This window comes from Dendrobates tinctorius, unplaced genomic scaffold (genome assembly GCF_039654945.1).
Source record: "Dendrobates tinctorius isolate UK_male_01 unplaced genomic scaffold, ASM3965494v1 ptg000024l, whole genome shotgun sequence".
Lineage (NCBI taxonomy): Eukaryota > Metazoa > Chordata > Amphibia > Anura > Dendrobatidae > Dendrobates > Dendrobates tinctorius.
In genome coordinates, this window is record NW_027361692.1 from 1,534,543 (window position 1) to 1,551,982 (window position 17,440).

The 17,440-nt window shown below is 41.5% G+C and overlaps 1 protein-coding gene and 1 long non-coding RNA gene across 4 annotated transcripts in view; one reads left to right on the forward strand and one right to left on the reverse strand.

Annotated features, from left to right (window-relative positions):
- Positions 1 to 12,052, forward strand: part of LOC141084533 (uncharacterized) — an 81,653-nt gene extending 69,601 nt beyond the window's left edge. Inside the window, exons 3-5 of the long non-coding RNA XR_012231025.1 lie at positions 11,013 to 11,129; positions 11,223 to 11,323; positions 11,825 to 12,052. This is a non-coding gene — a long non-coding RNA (uncharacterized lncRNA). The remainder of the gene's footprint in view (positions 1 to 11,012; positions 11,130 to 11,222; positions 11,324 to 11,824) is intronic.
- The window catches only part of MEI4 (meiotic double-stranded break formation protein 4), a 344,771-nt gene that overhangs the window by 9,218 nt on the left and 318,113 nt on the right, over positions 1 to 17,440 (reverse strand). The window lies entirely within an intron of this gene.

Below are 17,440 nucleotides of genomic sequence, written 5' to 3' on the forward strand. Positions count from 1 at the left end.
ATAGTTCTGCAGCACAGGATTGGGTAGGAGGGGGAAAAATGACCCTGCACTACGACGAGGCTTATACCCTACAATGGAGTAGGCGACCCATTCCTGCGAATAGACCCACCGACGATCCTAGGTTAATCTCAAGCGAAGACCTATCGATAGGGGGAAGCGAGTCTCTGAAAGATCTAAGGACTGGGTACAAAAACGGGTCACCTCCTAGAAGAAAACAAGGAGAAGGCTGCAGAAACAAACTGAAAACAGAAACTAAGACTAGCAGAACCAGAGATCCCAGCACTGCACTTATTAAACACACAGAAGGCAAAGCCAAGCTCCAAGCCAGAACTCAAGCAAATTAACACTGTTGTCCAGCAAGGAATGGGAGACAGGTGCAGTTTAATAAAGGGTGATACAATCACCTGACCCAAGACAAACCCAGCACCAGAGGAAAAAGACCAGCAGCCAGAACACTACAAGAAAATGGCGTATAGTCACAAACTGAACAGATTCTAACACAATCTTAAAATGTGCTTACATAGTGAGACATAAGATAGCATCATCAAAGCAAGAAAGCAAAAAAGTTCTTTATTAATAGATACCTTACTGAAATTCTACTGAACTTTGGAACAGTTGTATTGAAAATAATTCACAAAAGTTGAGCTCTACAAAGTTGACCTCCGCACTAGCTAATTCTAACACCCTGCAACTTCTTTCTGTGGGGCTATATCAATGACTCAGTGCATCAGCCCAAAGGATCTTAATGACCCAAAACAATGCAATCCTGAAACCATGGAGTCCAAAGCCAAGAATATGCTGGCACGAGTCTGGACAGAACTGTCACCAATGGAAAAACACTTTGAACATCTGTAGATTATAGCACCTGTGAAGCACCTGGGGTTGAAGGTGCTAACCACACATCTAGATACATTCCTTGAGGGGTTTAGTTTCCAAAATGAGGTCACTTGTGGGGGGAGTTCTATTGTTTAGACACATCAGGGGCTCTCAAAATGCGACATGGTGTCCGCTCTCAATTCCAGCCATTTTTGGCTTAAAAAAGTCAAACAATGCTCCTTCCATTCGGAGCCCTGTCATACGCATAAGCAGTTTTCTCTCACACATGAGGTATCAGCGTACTCAAGAAAAATTGAACAACAAAGTTTGGGATCCATTTTCTCCTGCTACCCTTGTAGAAATGGGGGCTAAAAGAGAATTTTTGTGGGAAAAATATGACTTTTATTTTCATGACTATGTTATAAACTTCTTTGAAGCATTTCTGGGTTCTAAAGTCAAATGGTGCTCCTTCCCTTTTGAGCCCCCCTGTCATGCACCCAAACAGTAGTTTTCACTCACATATGGGGATTGATGAACTCAGGAGAAAATGCAAAACAAATTTTGAGGTTCATTTTCTCCTGTTACCCTTGTGGAAATAACAAATTTGGGGTTAAAGTAAAATTTTTGTAAAAAAGTTAAATATTCATTTTTTCCTTCCACATTCCATTAATAGCAAAAAAATCTCATAATACAGCCCTTGTATTCCACTTTGGATTTGTATAGGCAGTCTTTACTCTGTTTACACTTAACGCCTATTTGGCTTATTGGTACAAGGTACTTATGCACTTTATATTCAGTATCCTACCCTGGGAACTGATTGTATGCAAAACCCTATTAGGGTATACATATTATGTAAATAGGGAGTTTGCTGTTTACTATGTAATTTATTTGTGAAAGGAAAGCAAAAAAACTGCATGTTTTATACAGAAAAAATCTTTATAAACTGTCAAGGTGCTGGTCTAATTATATTGTGTTTATGTCTGCTGTAACTTGCATTTAGCATTTATGCTCTGTTTATTATTCTAAATAAATTATTTAGCTTGAAAAACTCCATTTTTGATCTCTTGTGATGCCTAATAGCTCATTTATGAGATTTTTTTGCTATTACACCTTCAGTGAGTTGAGCCTTTGATTATATTTCCCAGTGTTTGGGGTATATTTGTACACATTCCATTAATGTCTGTGAAGCACCTGAATGGTTAATAAACTTTTTGAATGTGGTTTTGAGGATTTTGAGGGGTGCAGCTTTTAGAATGGTGTCACTTTTGGGTATTTATGTTATAAATTGCTGATAAACTTTTAACTCTTCTAACTTCCTTACCAAAAAAAGTTTAAAAAATTGTGCTGTTGTAAAAGTAGACATGTGGTAAATGTAATTTATTAACTATTTTGTGTGCCATAACTCTGGTTTAAGGGCATAAGAATTACAATTTAGAAAATTGTGAAATGTTCTAAATTTTTACCAAATTTCCAATATTTTCACAAATAAACGCAAACCATATCAAACTAATTTTACCACTATCATGAAGTACAATATCTCAGAATCAGTGGGATCCATTGAAGCGTTCCAGAGTTATTATCTCATAAAGTGATTCTAGTCATATTTAAAAAATGAGGCCGGTCATCAATCTACAAAATGGCTCGGTTAAACCCAACAGTGCTACCACAGTTTTTCATGCAAAATGATGCCCTGACATTATGTGTCAATGGACTGTCATAGTGAAAAGCTGCTTGACCCCTTCAACCCCTGGCAATTTTCTGTTTTAGTTTTTTCCTACTCTTCTGCTAAAAGCCATATCTTTTATATTTTTCCATCAATATAGCGGTATGATGGCTTGTTTTTTGCAGGACAAGCTGTACTTTTGAAGGACACCTTTCATTTTACCACATAGTGTACTGGAAAATAGTAAAAAAAGTGTGGTAAAATAGCAAAAAAAAAAGCAATTCAACAATTTAACTTGTATTTTTATGTACCAAGTTCACTATATAGTAAAAATGACTTGGCAATATGATTCTCCAGGTTAATACGAGTACACAGATACCAAATACATATAGTTCTTTTTTATTTAATTGGTGAATACAAAAATTGGAAATTTGTAAGAAATACATTTTTTACTTTTGTCACCATTTCCAAGGCACATAATATTTTCCATTTTTGGGATCTGGGGTTTGGTGAGGGCTTATTTTTAACGCCCTGAGCTGACAGTTTTAGTCATACCATTAAGTCATAGATAGAATGCTTTGTTGATTGCCTTTTATTGCATTTTATTAAAATGCTGCAGTGGTCAAAAAACAGTAATTCTGGCATTTTGAATTTTTCCTGAAGGACTTTTGAATTTTTCTTGAAGGACTTGAAACTGCAATCATCCGATCACTTGTGCTGTACAGAGCAGTGTATATTTCCCCTTTTCACATGTAAAGCGCCATGGAATAAATGGCGCTATATAAATGCATAATAATAATAATAATCTCCCAACCGGCGTTCGCATGAGGATCGTAATAATAGGCATGGGAGTCATCAGCAGACTCCCGGCTGTCACGACAACCCATCGATGATCAGACCACGGGCACACTGATGTGAGCATGGAAAGACACGCTCTCTGCAGGAGTATGTTAAATCCCATCGTCAGAGATTGACAGCAGGATTTAACAGATTAACAGCCGCAGGTTAAGTGGTGCTGTTAAAGCCTGCATCAAAGGCAGAGACATGATATATAATGTAAATGTACCGTATTTTCTGCTTTGTAAGACGCACTTTTTTTCCCCCAAAATTGAGGGGAAAAAGGGGGTGCATCTTACAAAGAGGATATACCTTTGCGCTGCCGCTGAGGGTACTTGCCGCGGCACTCTGTGCCCTGATGCTGCCGCTGCGCTGTCTGCTGGTTCTTACCGCCACCGCCGCGCTCCTGTCCCCCGGTAGTTTCTTCCGCCGCCGCGCTCTGTCCCGTTCAGCGTGGGGGGTCTCTGCCGCTCCATGCCTGCTTTCCTGTGTCTTTCTTCTTGGAAAATGGCCGCCGGGCATGCGCAGATGGACATCTCGGCACTGAAATCTCGGGAGATGAGATTCTGAAATCTCATCTCCCGAGATTTCAGTGCCGAGATGTCCATCTGCGCATGCGTGGCAGCCATTTTCCAGGAAGAAAGACACAGGAAAGCAGGCATGGAGCGGCAGAGACCCCCACGCTGAATGGGAGAGAGCGCGGCGATGGCGGCAAACACCGGGGGACAGGAGCACGGCGGTGGCGGTAAGAACCAGGGGACAGAGCGCGGCGGTGGCGGTAAGAAACGGGGGAGAGCGCGGCAGTGGCGGTAAGAACCGGGGGGACAGAGCGCGGCAGTGGTGGCAAGCACTGGGGGACAGAGTGCAGCGGTGGTGGCAAACAGGCACCGGGGGACAGAGAATGGCGGTGGTGGCAAGCATCAGGGAACAGAGGGTGGCGGCAGTATCAGACACCGGTAGCGGCACGCTGCACATCAAAACACCCCCTCATCCCAGCAGCAATGTTCCACTCCGGCCTCCTCCATCACCACCCCTGGTAAGCAATAAGATGCATGGATTATAGGATGCACCACCATTTTATTAAAAAAAAGTTTTTTCCTATTTTTCTCCTCAAAATTTGGGGTGCGTCTTATAATCCGGAGAGTCTTATAAAGCGAAAAATACGGTACATCATATGTTATGAAGGGGTTAATTGGCACTTAAAATTTAGCATGAAAACTAGTGTTACAATATTTGCTTAAAACATTATAACAAAAAGATGCAAAAAGATTTCCGAATAAAAAACTGTAAAAACTACCGAGGGAATGTATTATCAGAACCCTTTAAAATGTTCACTTATGCATCCTTTGTTTTAAAAGCAATTAGCCATTACCATAAGTTGAAAACTAAATAGGATAATAACCTTTGCTAAATGTATTGAAGCTTTGTTGAGTATATTTATGCTTTGTTTTCACATAAGCATATGGCTAGGGAGAAGAAAAGCCAATTCTGGTCCAGCTGGGAATGAATCAACCTATTTATCATATACTTGATGGTGAACTATCAACTGCAATATTTTAGACTGCGCTATTATAAAAATCAATCTACAGTACCATATCCTTGTATTTACGGTAGTTATTTCTCTATTTTCACCACAACACTGCAACGCAATAACAGTATGTAACATTTATACCAAGTACGTTTATATGTAAAGCTAGCGCTTTAGCACTTAATCATTCGCTGCACTTTTTGCCATTAACACAATCAAACATAATCAGGACAAAATTATCCCCAAAAATGACAGTTACAGTATTTTTCTGATTATAAGAGGCACTTTTTTCCCCCAAGAAAATTGGGGGAGAAATTGGGGTGCATCTTATAATGTGGATATACCTTACTGACCACGGTGGAGCAGGGTCAAAGGGTTGCAGCAGGCCGCAGGCTGGAAAGAAGGGGTGTTTAGATGTGCGGCGCACCGCTGCGGGTGTTCCGTGCTGCGGGGGCCATGCCGGCATTTTGTGAAGTGAGTTTTGTGAGTTGCATGGTTTCCTATGCGGTGGACTCCGGGAAAATGGCTGCCAGGGGCAGCGCATGCGCAGATGGAGATCTCAGCACCAAGCTCTCGGGAGATGAGATCTCTGAGCTGAAATCTCATCTCTCGAGATCTCAGTGCCGATATCTCCATCTGCGCCGCCCCCTGCAGCCATTTTCCCCGGAGTCCACCGCTTAGGAAACCATGCAACTGCGAGGGCTCTGGACTTTCACAAAATATCGGCAGAGCCCTTGCAGCACGGAACACCCGCAGCACGGAAGACTCACAGCACGGAACACCCACAGCAGCGCACTGTACATTTGAACAACCCCTCATCCCAGCCTGCGTCCTGCAGCATCACCACACTCCTGCCTCCTCCAGCAGCAACCCTGGGACCCCGCTTCACTGCAGCCACCACCCCCAGTAAGCAATAAGACACATGGATTATAAGGAGCACCTGCATTTTATTAAAAAAAAATTTTTTTCCTATTTTTCGCCTAAAAATTTGTAGTGCGCCTTATAATCCGGAGAGTTTTATAATCCGCAAAATACGGTATATCATATGCTTACTTATTTCATTTTCCCCATGCAATGGTACAGGTGAAACCAGCTTTTACACTACCATTCAAGTGTTCATTATTACCAAAGGTGTAAACATGCTGAAAGATTGATGTTCCTTGTTTTCAAATTTCATTTGCTCTAAAAAAAAGAGGGATTACGTGCTTCACTTATTTGATAAGCATGGGCAAATATGAGAGAAGTTGATATTAGTCAAGGTTTAAGACCTCCAGTAATCACTACAAAAAAGAGATTACAATGCTCTAGTGAGAAAATAAGCAATATATGTAAGGATGTTTTCAGACAAGCATATTTCATGTTCCACATATAGACCAGGGGTCTCCTGTCCCCCAACTTTCAATCTCGTAGGCATATATGAGGCTATTAATTTGCGTGGAGAAGGGTTCTTTTGGGCTGGATTATAGGAGGGGCGGGCGGGGCTTCAGCCCCGGGGCCCCCACCACAAGAGCTTCTAAGGGGGCCTGGGCCCCCACCACTGGGCAGCGACCGCCATTTTATTAACGCAGCGCGAGGATAAATATTAGACGCCATCACGCTGAGATGAACTAGGCATACCGGTACCGCCTCATCCTCTCCTGTCACGCCTCCTCTCCTGTCACGCCTCCTGTCCTGTGGATCTGCTCTGCCTGCTCGCCGCGTTCACGAGCATCGTGCGCCCGCCGCCTGCTGTGTACGGTCCCGCCAATCAACTCTGCAGCGCCACGGTGATTAACCCCCTTGCCTCCAGCTAGCTATATATTTATATATAGCTCCTGTCTGTGCCGGCCGCGGCTGTGTGTGGAGACTAGTGGTGCGCACAGAGATGACGTCATCGCTGTGCTCACGTGTCCAGACACAGCCGCGGCCAGCACAGACAGGAGGACGAGCGATGCTGCAGGGATCGTGGCCGGCTCCACACAGGTCAGCGGCGCTGCTGCCGGCATAGACGGGAGGAGGAGCGATGCTGCTGGAGTGAGGAAAGGTGAGTATAAAAGTTTATTTTTGTGTGCCACAGGATACAGGCCATATAGCAGGATGGGGGTATATAGCAATATAGGTGTATATAGCAGGATGCATGGGGTATATAAGAGTATGGGGGAGGGGGTATATAGCAGGATGGGGGTATATAGCAGGATGCGGCCATACACCAGGATGGGGTATATTATGAGCAGGATGAGGGGCCTGAGGGCATATATAGTAGGATGTGTTAAATAGCAGGATGCGGCCATATGCCAGGAAGGGGTATATAGCAGGATGGGAGCACATAGATATGAGTATGCTCAGACACAACTGCTGGAATTCACTCGTGAGATCTATGGTTTGTATGTCATATTTTTTTTCTGTAAAGGTACAGCATGGCTGAGCGAAGAATTGATAGGCATAAAACACCAAGATCATATAGTAGTGGTGCTCAGAAGAGGAACAAAGCTATAGAAAAGAAAAGAAGAGATGGTTTTCTTGAAAAGACTCAGAAGCTGAGCAACTATTTTTGCCAAATTTTGCCAGATGATTTGCGTGAGCTACAGGGACAATCCAGTAGAGGTAAGTGAAAGCAAATGCATACCTATGAACATTTATTTTTTTAATTTAAAAAAAAAACAAAAACAAAAAACATTTTTTTTTTCTTGCAGCAGAGGTTCACAATATTTGTTACATAGCTGATGAGGAAAATGAATTAACCCAAGCTGCTAGTAAAGAAGACAATAAAGAAAAATATGATGAACGTGTTGTTGGTAATGTGCATCCAAGAAAATCTGGAGAAGAGGACTTCACAGCTAATGTAGCGGAAGATGACTACCATCTTACAGCAGATGAAAGGGAAGAACATGATGTAATGGATATAGGTGAAGCAGATGACCAAGCAGATGATAAAAAGCAAGAAGACCTAGTGTACATGGCTGTTAGAGGACAGCAAATCTACCATTCAAGTATTGTAGGTCATTCAAGTCCTGCTTATGGTGATGAAGAAGCTCATCTATCATCTGAAGCAGTAGATTGTGCCTGTGATTCTATAAATGCTGGAGTATGTAATGACATCGGTCTTTGGCCTCAAACTTTTAGCTCAGAATTTATAGATTTTTGGGCCACTGAAGGATCAAAAAAGCTTCAGAACTGCACATCAACACTATTAGAAAAGTCAGTCTCGCAACTGTGTAAAACAGGAAAATAAATATTTGAGAGAAAATGTAGCAAAAAAATTTTCAGTCGAAGAAATAAGAATGGTGAAGCAGTCAATCGATCTTGGCTCTGCTTCTCACCAAGCACAGGCAAAGTCTATTGTTATGTCTGTAAACTTATTACACCACAAAAGGAGAACCTTTCTGGGGAAGGTTTTGGAGACTGGAAGCATGTGCATGCACGTATTGCTGAACATGAGGTATCAAAGTCCCATCTTACCGCTGTCACAACACTGGCAAACCGGGGAGAAAGGAAAGGATCCATTAGTGCTCATTTGCTTCAAATGTCAGATGAAATATATGGATACTGGAAGCAAGTCCTTATGCGTGTAGTAAGTACTATAAAATTCCTGGCTGAACGAGGACTTGCTTTTAGAGGTGAAAATGAGCTTCTGAAATCAACAAGAAATGGTAACTTTTTAGGTATAATGGAGCTCATTGCAAAGTTTGATCTGTTTCTTGCCTCTCACATTAAAGAACATGGTGGAACAGGAAGAGGGAAAACAAATTATCTGTCTTCAACAATTGTTGAAGAGCTAATTCAACTAATGGGACAGCGTGCTCAGCAAGAAATCATTGCTACAATAAAATTATCAAAATATTACTCGGTGTCAGTTGATTCTACCCCAGATGAAGCACACATAGACCAGCTAACAATTGTTATAAGATATCTTGAAGGATCTTCACCAAAGGAAAGATTCCTAACATTTCTTCCAAATTGTGGTCACACAGGATATGCTATAGCTAATGCATTGCTGCAGTTTTTACAGCAACATAAAATTGAAATACGTGACTGCCGGGGACAAGCTTATGACAATGCCGCAAACATGTGTGGAAAATATAAAGGGATGCAGACATATGTTAAAGAGAAGAACAAATTTGCAGAGCTGATACCATGCTGTGGGCACTCCTTAAACTTGGTTGGTAAAGCAGCTGCTAATGCATGTCCTAAGGCTGTAAATTTCTTCCAATTTGTACAACAAATTTATGTTTTCCTCACTGCATCCACTCATCGCTATAAAATTTTGGCTAATTATCTAAGTCAATCTGGATCAAAGTATCTTGTTCCCAAAAATCTAAGTGACACTCGATGGGCATGCCGGGCAGATGCCACAAAAGCTTTAGTTCAAGGCTATGCAAAAATTAAAGAAGCTCTTGTGAAAATTGGATCTGACCAGGATGAAAAAGATATTGTAAAAAATGAAGCGAATGGTCTTTCAAGACAGATGTCATCATTGGAAATATCATTATTAGCTGTTTTTTGGAAGGACATTTTAAACAGATTTGATGCCACGAATAAGGCCCTACAACATCCAAAATTATTACTTCAGTCCGCAATGGATATACTGAAGTCTTTGAAGAATTTTGTGGAGTTGAAAAGAGACCATTTTTTACTATATGAGCAAGAAGCAAAACATTTGAGTGACACAGAAGAGTACTGTGAGGAGCACTCAAGACGTCATAAGAGAAATGTCCGATTAAATCCTCTGGACTATGCAAAGGAACCTGGAAGCCAGTTTTCTCCTAGTGAGAAGTTTAAGGTTGAAAGCTTTTTACCTGTTATAGAACGTATTTCTACATCTCTTTCGGATAGAATATCTTACTATGAAGTAATTGCTGAAAGGTTTGGCATTCTTGGCAATCTTGCAGTAGCCACTCCACAACAAATCTCTTCTGCAGCCCGTAACTTAGCGAATATATATGTTGAAGATCTAGATGCAGCTTCACTTGAAAATGAATTACAACAGTTTGCATATCTTGTTAAAAATGCTACACTAGCTGAACATGAAGATTTCCCTAGAGAGCTCTGCATGTATAAAATGGTGCTAAAGGACCCTTTCAAGAGTACATTCCCAAATATTGAAATTCTTTTGAGAATGTATTTGGTCTTGATGGTAACCAATTGCAGTGGAGAGAGATCATTCTCCAAAATGAAGCTAATTAAAAACAGACTTCGCAGTACAATGGGCCAGGAACGTCTATCCCACCTTTGCTTGTTAAGCATTGAACATGACATTCTTGAAAAGCTAGACTTTTCAGATCTGATTCAAGAATTTGCTATGAAAAAATCAAGAAAAGTTCACCTCTAAGTTTCCAGTACTTTGGCCTTCCTAAATGTTCCAAAAGGTTTGTAAAACTATGCTCACATTGTGATCAAATATGATATGTACATCCTTAAAAGCTCAGATATGGTATGCGTAATGCAAATGTGCAACTGGTTGCTGTTGAGACTTGGTCTGTTATATTACTCAGTTTTTCAATACAGAAAAACACCCGTAACAAACACTAATTTTATGTTGAAAGACACCCACCCATGACCTTCTTTAACTTGTTTAATAAATCAACCTTTTCCATTGCCTGTGTCAGAGACTTAATAGTCTCACTGTTCTTGCAATAATGGTGGCTTTACACAGAGAAATTTAGCTCATAATTGTTTGGAAGCGAGTGACCTTTACTGTAACAACCCCCTGCACAGCATGGGGAGGAGCAATCCGTAATCTGAGCCACCTTTACATAAGGCAAATAATTGCTAACGGGTGTTTTCAGGGATGCTCTCTTGCAATTTTCTTAACTATAATTTCCCAGTGTACCCTAAAGAATCTATTTTTGTGATCATGGTAAAACCTTATGTGCTCCGAACATGAAAAATGCCCGCCAATAGGAATCCCCCCCCAGCAGTGGCCACAGTCTTTGACAGACAGCTAGTTCAACCGTTAAAGTTCTTGAGCAGCCTGCCGCGCGCGGCTCTCCATATACTTGTCTGAGAAAACTGAGCACTGCTGTTAGTCTCCTCATGCAATACTGGGGGCTGGCTGAGCCATGGAGTTATGAGCCAACCCCCTGCTTCTAGACTGCTGTAGAGCAGTCAGAAGCAGGGGAGACAGCACAACCCCTTTAATCACTTTAACATAAGTAAAAACATGCGTTTAACCCCTTATTTTTTTTTCAGTTCCGTTTAAGTTTAATACATTATGGGTGTTCTGTTCGTGGCATCAAATCTGTTATCATACATCTTGGATTACCTGGATATATACATCTTAAATTATACATGGAGAATAACTGTTAGGTAAGCAAAGCTGCAAAGTTCTAGTCTGCTCATATATCCATTCCATTCTAATGATGATTATTTTAACTTTTTATAATTTTCATTTCCTTATAGCATACAAGTTGTGTTTTGAGGTTACTACAAGAATCATTGGATGTTTGATGGATAGAGTTCATATGATCCTTCTCAACGTACTCTATTTCATTATATGATGAGTAAGTGAAATTTTTAAGGCACATATAAAAATTTTTGCATTTAATGCTGGTACTAATGTTGACATTTTACTTATTCTTTGTGTTAATTTTCACCTGGAGCTCTGCAATCTGATGACAGACATGTGTTGGATACAGAGATTTGACAGGGGGAGTGGTAAAACTTAGTTGTCAATTTATTCACGACTTTCTAAGAGGTACTACAGAAAAAGTACAATTCAGAGTTATGGGAAAAGATACTTTGAAATTGTTATATTATGTGGAAAGCAAGAGAGCCAGACAAAATCATACATCATTGTGGGAAAAAATACAGTAAAGCTTGTAATGTATACATTTATTTATGCTTTTATCTGTACACACTTTTATATAAAGCATGTTTTCGATCGCTAACACCTCCCCCTTGTACTTGGAGATGCTCACAGGCACATTAAGACAGGTGATATATCCTCCTTCAGCCAACAGACCTGTATTCAAAGAATGCTTCTTTTTCTTCTCTTACTATAGGAGAGCAAGCCACTACTCCGGAGATAATACAATAGAGAGCATATTGTTATACAGTAGTTAGCAACAATTGCTGCCGGTGAAAACTTTCCCTTTCTGCATTTTTATTATTCCTTGGCTGTCTTAACATTGGGTTCAATAAAAAAAAATGTGAGTAACTCTTTCTGTCTATAATTGGACTGCTTTGAGTTATCCTGGACTGTATCTCTATTGTAGTACTGTAAATCTGAATGTGGCAGAACAAGAGGATAAGATTAGATTGTACATCTAAGTGCTACAGTTCCCGCTCTACTGTTATGGCTAAAATGTTAATGATATGGGGGCCCCCACCAGATTTTCTGCCCAGGGGCCCCCACCAACCTTAATCCGGCCCTGGTTCTTTATAATATATACTGAGCAGTATAAGTGGTCCAAGGTTCCTAGATGGCATCAAAATGATCTCTGGTATTCTGTTTAGTTGTCTAAATATGTTCATAGTAGTAGAAGTGAAGTATACTTGAATTTTACAAAAATACGCATTGGCCAAAATGTGGGCTTTTTGTCAGTCGCTTCTGCGTGGATTAGGCATAATGGCAGCAACTGGCCATAATTTTTCTGAACCGTAATGAGCCATCAAATGGTTAAAAATCTAAAGATAATCGTTATACTCACCTCACCATTCAGCTCTCTGTCCTTTCCGCTACTCATCACCACACACCTGATCCTTGACTAATAACCCACCCAGGCTCATTAGAACCCCGAAGTCTGGCGCAGTGTGAGAAGACCAAAGATTCCAACATGAGTGGCAGGGGAAAAGAAAATGTGGCAAGGACCAGATGGGTGGCGGTGAGCAGCGAACGGGATGTAGAGGTGAGCGGATGGTGAGTATAATTATTATTTTTATTTTTTACATATTACATCTATTATGCTTTTAATCTAGTTAGACCCCAGAGAATAATACGGGACATTTAATTCACAGAGAATACCTTCTCCACTAATCAAATGTTTCAGGAATAAATGTGAAAACAGCTGAGGTCAAATTTTGCCTGCTCCGCTCATCTGTACATTATAGATTATAATAAGGTCAATTATATCCTTAACAGCTGAAGAGAGAGAGCGAGAGATCTCCACTAGGCTACAATATGAATCTTTGCAGCTATAGTACAGAAATGGATCAATCAATCTACATTATGCATAACATTTGGAGATAATCATTACTTAAATGAACAGCTTGAAATACTACATTTTTGTGAAAAACAGTCCATTGGTAATTAATTTGTCAAAACCAACAAAAGGGTTAAGTATTTAAAGAACTTCAACATGACAAACATGTCAGTCATTATAAAACCACATTGTATCTAGTTTGTAAATCTATGATCAAACCCACATTAGCAAATAATAAAGCTAGATGTTATCATTCTGATGAAATATCAATATTTCATATTCTTGAATTCATAAGGACAACGCTATTCTTGGCCTTAAAACCAGAACATATTTTTAATTCTTGCTGCTGAGTAGGTTAGTGGTTTAGTCAAGTTGCTACTTGAACTGAACATAGAGATTCTGTACTAGGAAATGAAAAGAGCATATGCTGAATAAAATAAATGACACATTATGATACAAAATTAATTTCCAACATTTGCTTGAAAATCATCATGCTCTAATCGGCTTTAACCCCTAAATCACTATCATCAGTGAACTGGGAATAGCAATGAACATACAGATCATGTTTTTCCTTTTAGAATAAATATCAATTGCACAATCATGTTGAATGCAAACAAGATTTCCTTTATTAAAGTTCAAAATATAAGAGCAACCTTGGAATGCCTATTTGGCCGAAACACGTTAACAGACATTCAAAGGTTGCTCTTATATTTTGAACTTTAATAAAGGAAATCTTGTCTGCATTCAAAAGGATTGTGCAATTGATATTTATTCTACATGGTCTATGAGGGATCTCACCAATCTCCTCAATTGGCACCTCCGTTAGTGAAATACCTCAGTGTGCACGCCAATAACTGTTCTTCAGGGTATCAGTGGCCTTGGCTGTTGCAGCAGAGAATTTTTGATGTCTACTGACACGTTTGCCTATGATGATACCACCTGCCGCAACATCGTTGCTCAAGTCACAGCTTCAACAGAGTTCCTGAAGATCCCAAGCAAAGACCTCAGAGCAAGAAATTTTGAGAAAAAGCGAATGAAATTGATGTCACTAGACCTACATTGTAGAACCTTAGCAGAATACTACCGCCAGAATAAGATCCCACAGGGTTTGAGAAGCAACATCAGACCTACCCTCTATTCGGAAAGCGAGAACTATTGCAAAGAATTCCAACAAATGCTTAACAAGTGCTCACTTGACCTCATCGTCTTAACCAAAGAACATTTACAGAGTGCAATCAGAAAAACCAAAGAGGAAATTGCTGTGATTGAGGCCCAATTGATAAGGTCCTTCACCTCGAATGAACCAGCAGATTTGAAGAACCGTGTAAACGAGTCAATGGCCATCTCCAGGAAAACACTACAGGAGAGTAAATGCCAAAAGTTTCAACGTGACATAGAGGACTACGAGCAGAACCGTGTACACAAATAGAACGACTCCACTCCATATGGGCCAAGACCTTGACAACGATATCTGCACCAACCCCAGTCCCCAAGTTCTGGTAGCGACTCTGGTTCAGGCCAGAGGGGCAGAGCTCCTTTATTAGGACCACGCCAAAAAAGAGGTACCCCACAAAGAGGGCAAGGTGGCAGAGCTCCTCAAGGAATGAGAACAAGGTCACAGGTAAGGGTCCCAACCTGTCCAACCCCTAAATGGGACTCCTATAAATTAGAAAAAGACCTACAAACCTTTTATAGAGCAATCAGACTTAAAACACATTTCAGATTGAGACAGACTGGACACACCCCTGTTATCCCTGAGGCGACAACAGACCCCATGAGTATTTCATCGCTGGGTTTACGTAATAAGAGTAACTTTACACCACCAAAGACATATAATGTGACTGAAACTCTTATCTCATTAATTCACAAAGATGTTCAGACACACTTACATGAACACCATCTGGGTTTCTTCCCAACCCATAACCCCTGAGGAACGACAGGCTATTTCTTCATTACAGCACAACACAACTCTATCAATAAAGCCAGCTGACAAGGGGGCTCTATAGTTATCATGAACACCATGGACTACATAAAAGAAACAGAGCAACAATTACAAGTTACTGAAACTTACAGATGGATCAATCAGGAATCAGATCCTATTTTGTAAAAAAATTTTCTTAATAAAGTTGTTTTAACATTTCTTATGTCATATGCCAAGCCCTCTGAGCTGTTAAGTCGATAATTTTTCTGGTAATCCTTCTGACTCTGACAGTGGGGAAGTATTTAGAGCTACATTTGTTGCATATATACAAAGAAAACAGTTCCCCCTATCATCAGGATACACTTTATTAGTCAGTATATTGATTTAGGTAGATACAAAAAAACATGTAATTGTCCAGAAATGAGGGGATTTCATTCATTCATCTATATATATTTTTATGTACTGTATTTTTCGCTTTATAAGACGCACCTGATTATAAGACGCACCCCCAAATTTGGTGAAGAAAGAGAAAACATTTTTTCAAGTTAAATGGAGGTGTGTCTTATAATGCCAGTGTCTGTCTTTCAAATCATATATACAGTATGTCCCTCATCCTGATAGCCTCGCCCATCAAATCCTGGATATGTCCCCCCCGGTCACTATACGCCCCCCTGCTGATGCTGACATGCACATGGCCCCCCGTCCCTATATTCCCCCCTGCTGGCATGCACACAGCCCCCTGTTCCTATATTTTTCCCTGCTGGCATACATATGGCCCCCCCGTCCTATATTTCCCCCTGCTGGCATGCACACAGCCCCCCCGTCCCTATATTTTTCCCTGCTGGCATACATATGCCCCCCCGTCCCTATATTCCCCCTGCTGGCATGCACACAGCCCCCATCCCTATATTCCCCCCTGCTGGCATTCACACGGCCCCACCGTCCCTATATTCCCCCCTGCTGGCATGCACATGGCCCCCCTGTCCCTATATTTCCTTCTGCTGGCATGGTTACGGCTCCCCCATCCCTATTTCCCCCCTGCTGGCATGGACACAGCCCCCCCTTCCCTATATTCCCCCTGATGGCATTCACATGCCCCCCATCCCTATATTTCCCCATGCTGGCAAGCACATGATAAAATAACAAACAGTTATCTCATCTTCCGATGATGGCTCTGTGCTCCCAGCTCCCCCACTGCTCTTCCTGTGTCTGTGCTGACATCCAGGAGCTGCTCATACAGGCATTTCATTGTAGCTTCAGGACCTTCCATCACATGACCGCAGTGCTGCACACTGGGAGTCACGTGACCGCAGGTCCTATTGGCACAGACACAGAAAGAGCCAGGGGGGAGCTGGGAGCACTGAGCCATCATCAGAAAGTGACTATAGTGACGGGGCACTGGGGGGAGAGTGCAGGCACATGCAATATGCGCTGCTCCCCTGTCCACCAACTCGGCGTGGCTTCAGCACCAAGGTGATGGACAGCGGGTGCAGTGAATATTACATGAGCCTGATGAGTGGGAGCACTGACCACCCGCTGTCTCTGCAGCCCGCAGCCAGCATACCCCAACCCCGACACCACTCTAGAGCCGCCCCCCCTCCTCTACAGCACACATTCGGATTATAAGACACACCCCCCACTTTCCCCCAAAATTTGGGGGAACAAAAGTGCGTCTTATAATCCGAAAAATACGTTACATATTTTCTATTTATCCCATATATCAATTCATGCACATATAGAACTGCCAGGAATATACATAGTGATGGACCAGCATCAGTAGAGCTTAAATGAGGTGAATATCTCCACTGACATCCTTCAGTAGAGAGTTGTTGAAATAGTCTGACCCTACACATGTTCCATTGTGGAGAAGGCTGTGGTACATGTGCCAGTGTATCGGGTGGTCCAATGGTGTGCAGCGATGAATGGAAGCGTCACTACTTTAGGACAGTAACAACGGTGTAGCCATACCTTGAGAAAGAGGGACAATACCCTCAAAATGCATCGGGAATTGGCCCCTGTATGTGTCCGTCTCTATGGACAGGTGACGTCACCGTTAAACCACGCCCCCGCTCGCTACGCTACTGCACGCCATCGGCCGGAGCTCACCGCTACACAGTGCTATGGCGAGCGTGCAGAGGATTTTACAAGCATCGGAGGATGATCCCTACTTGGACTTGCACCTGGACTCATTCCAATGACTGTACCATAACAGGATGGATCTACAACCAGCACTTTTATATACACAAAGTAAGTGTCTAAGTACTCATGTGTCTGTGTATAGATCATTCCATTTTAGGACAGCTACACATTCCATACACATTTTACCATCCATATGCTAATAGCGCGGCAGCCACAGTGTGATTTACACATATATAGGTTTGTTTAAAGGGCAGGGTGCACACAGTACCTGCCAGGGTGCAAGCAGCTTTCAGCAACATAATTTGTGTTAGCGCCAGTGTACCATTCATTCATATTTATAGGATCCAATTCATAATATGCAGGCCAAAATACAGACTATTCTCTCCACGTACCTACAGAATGGTACTACTGATAAA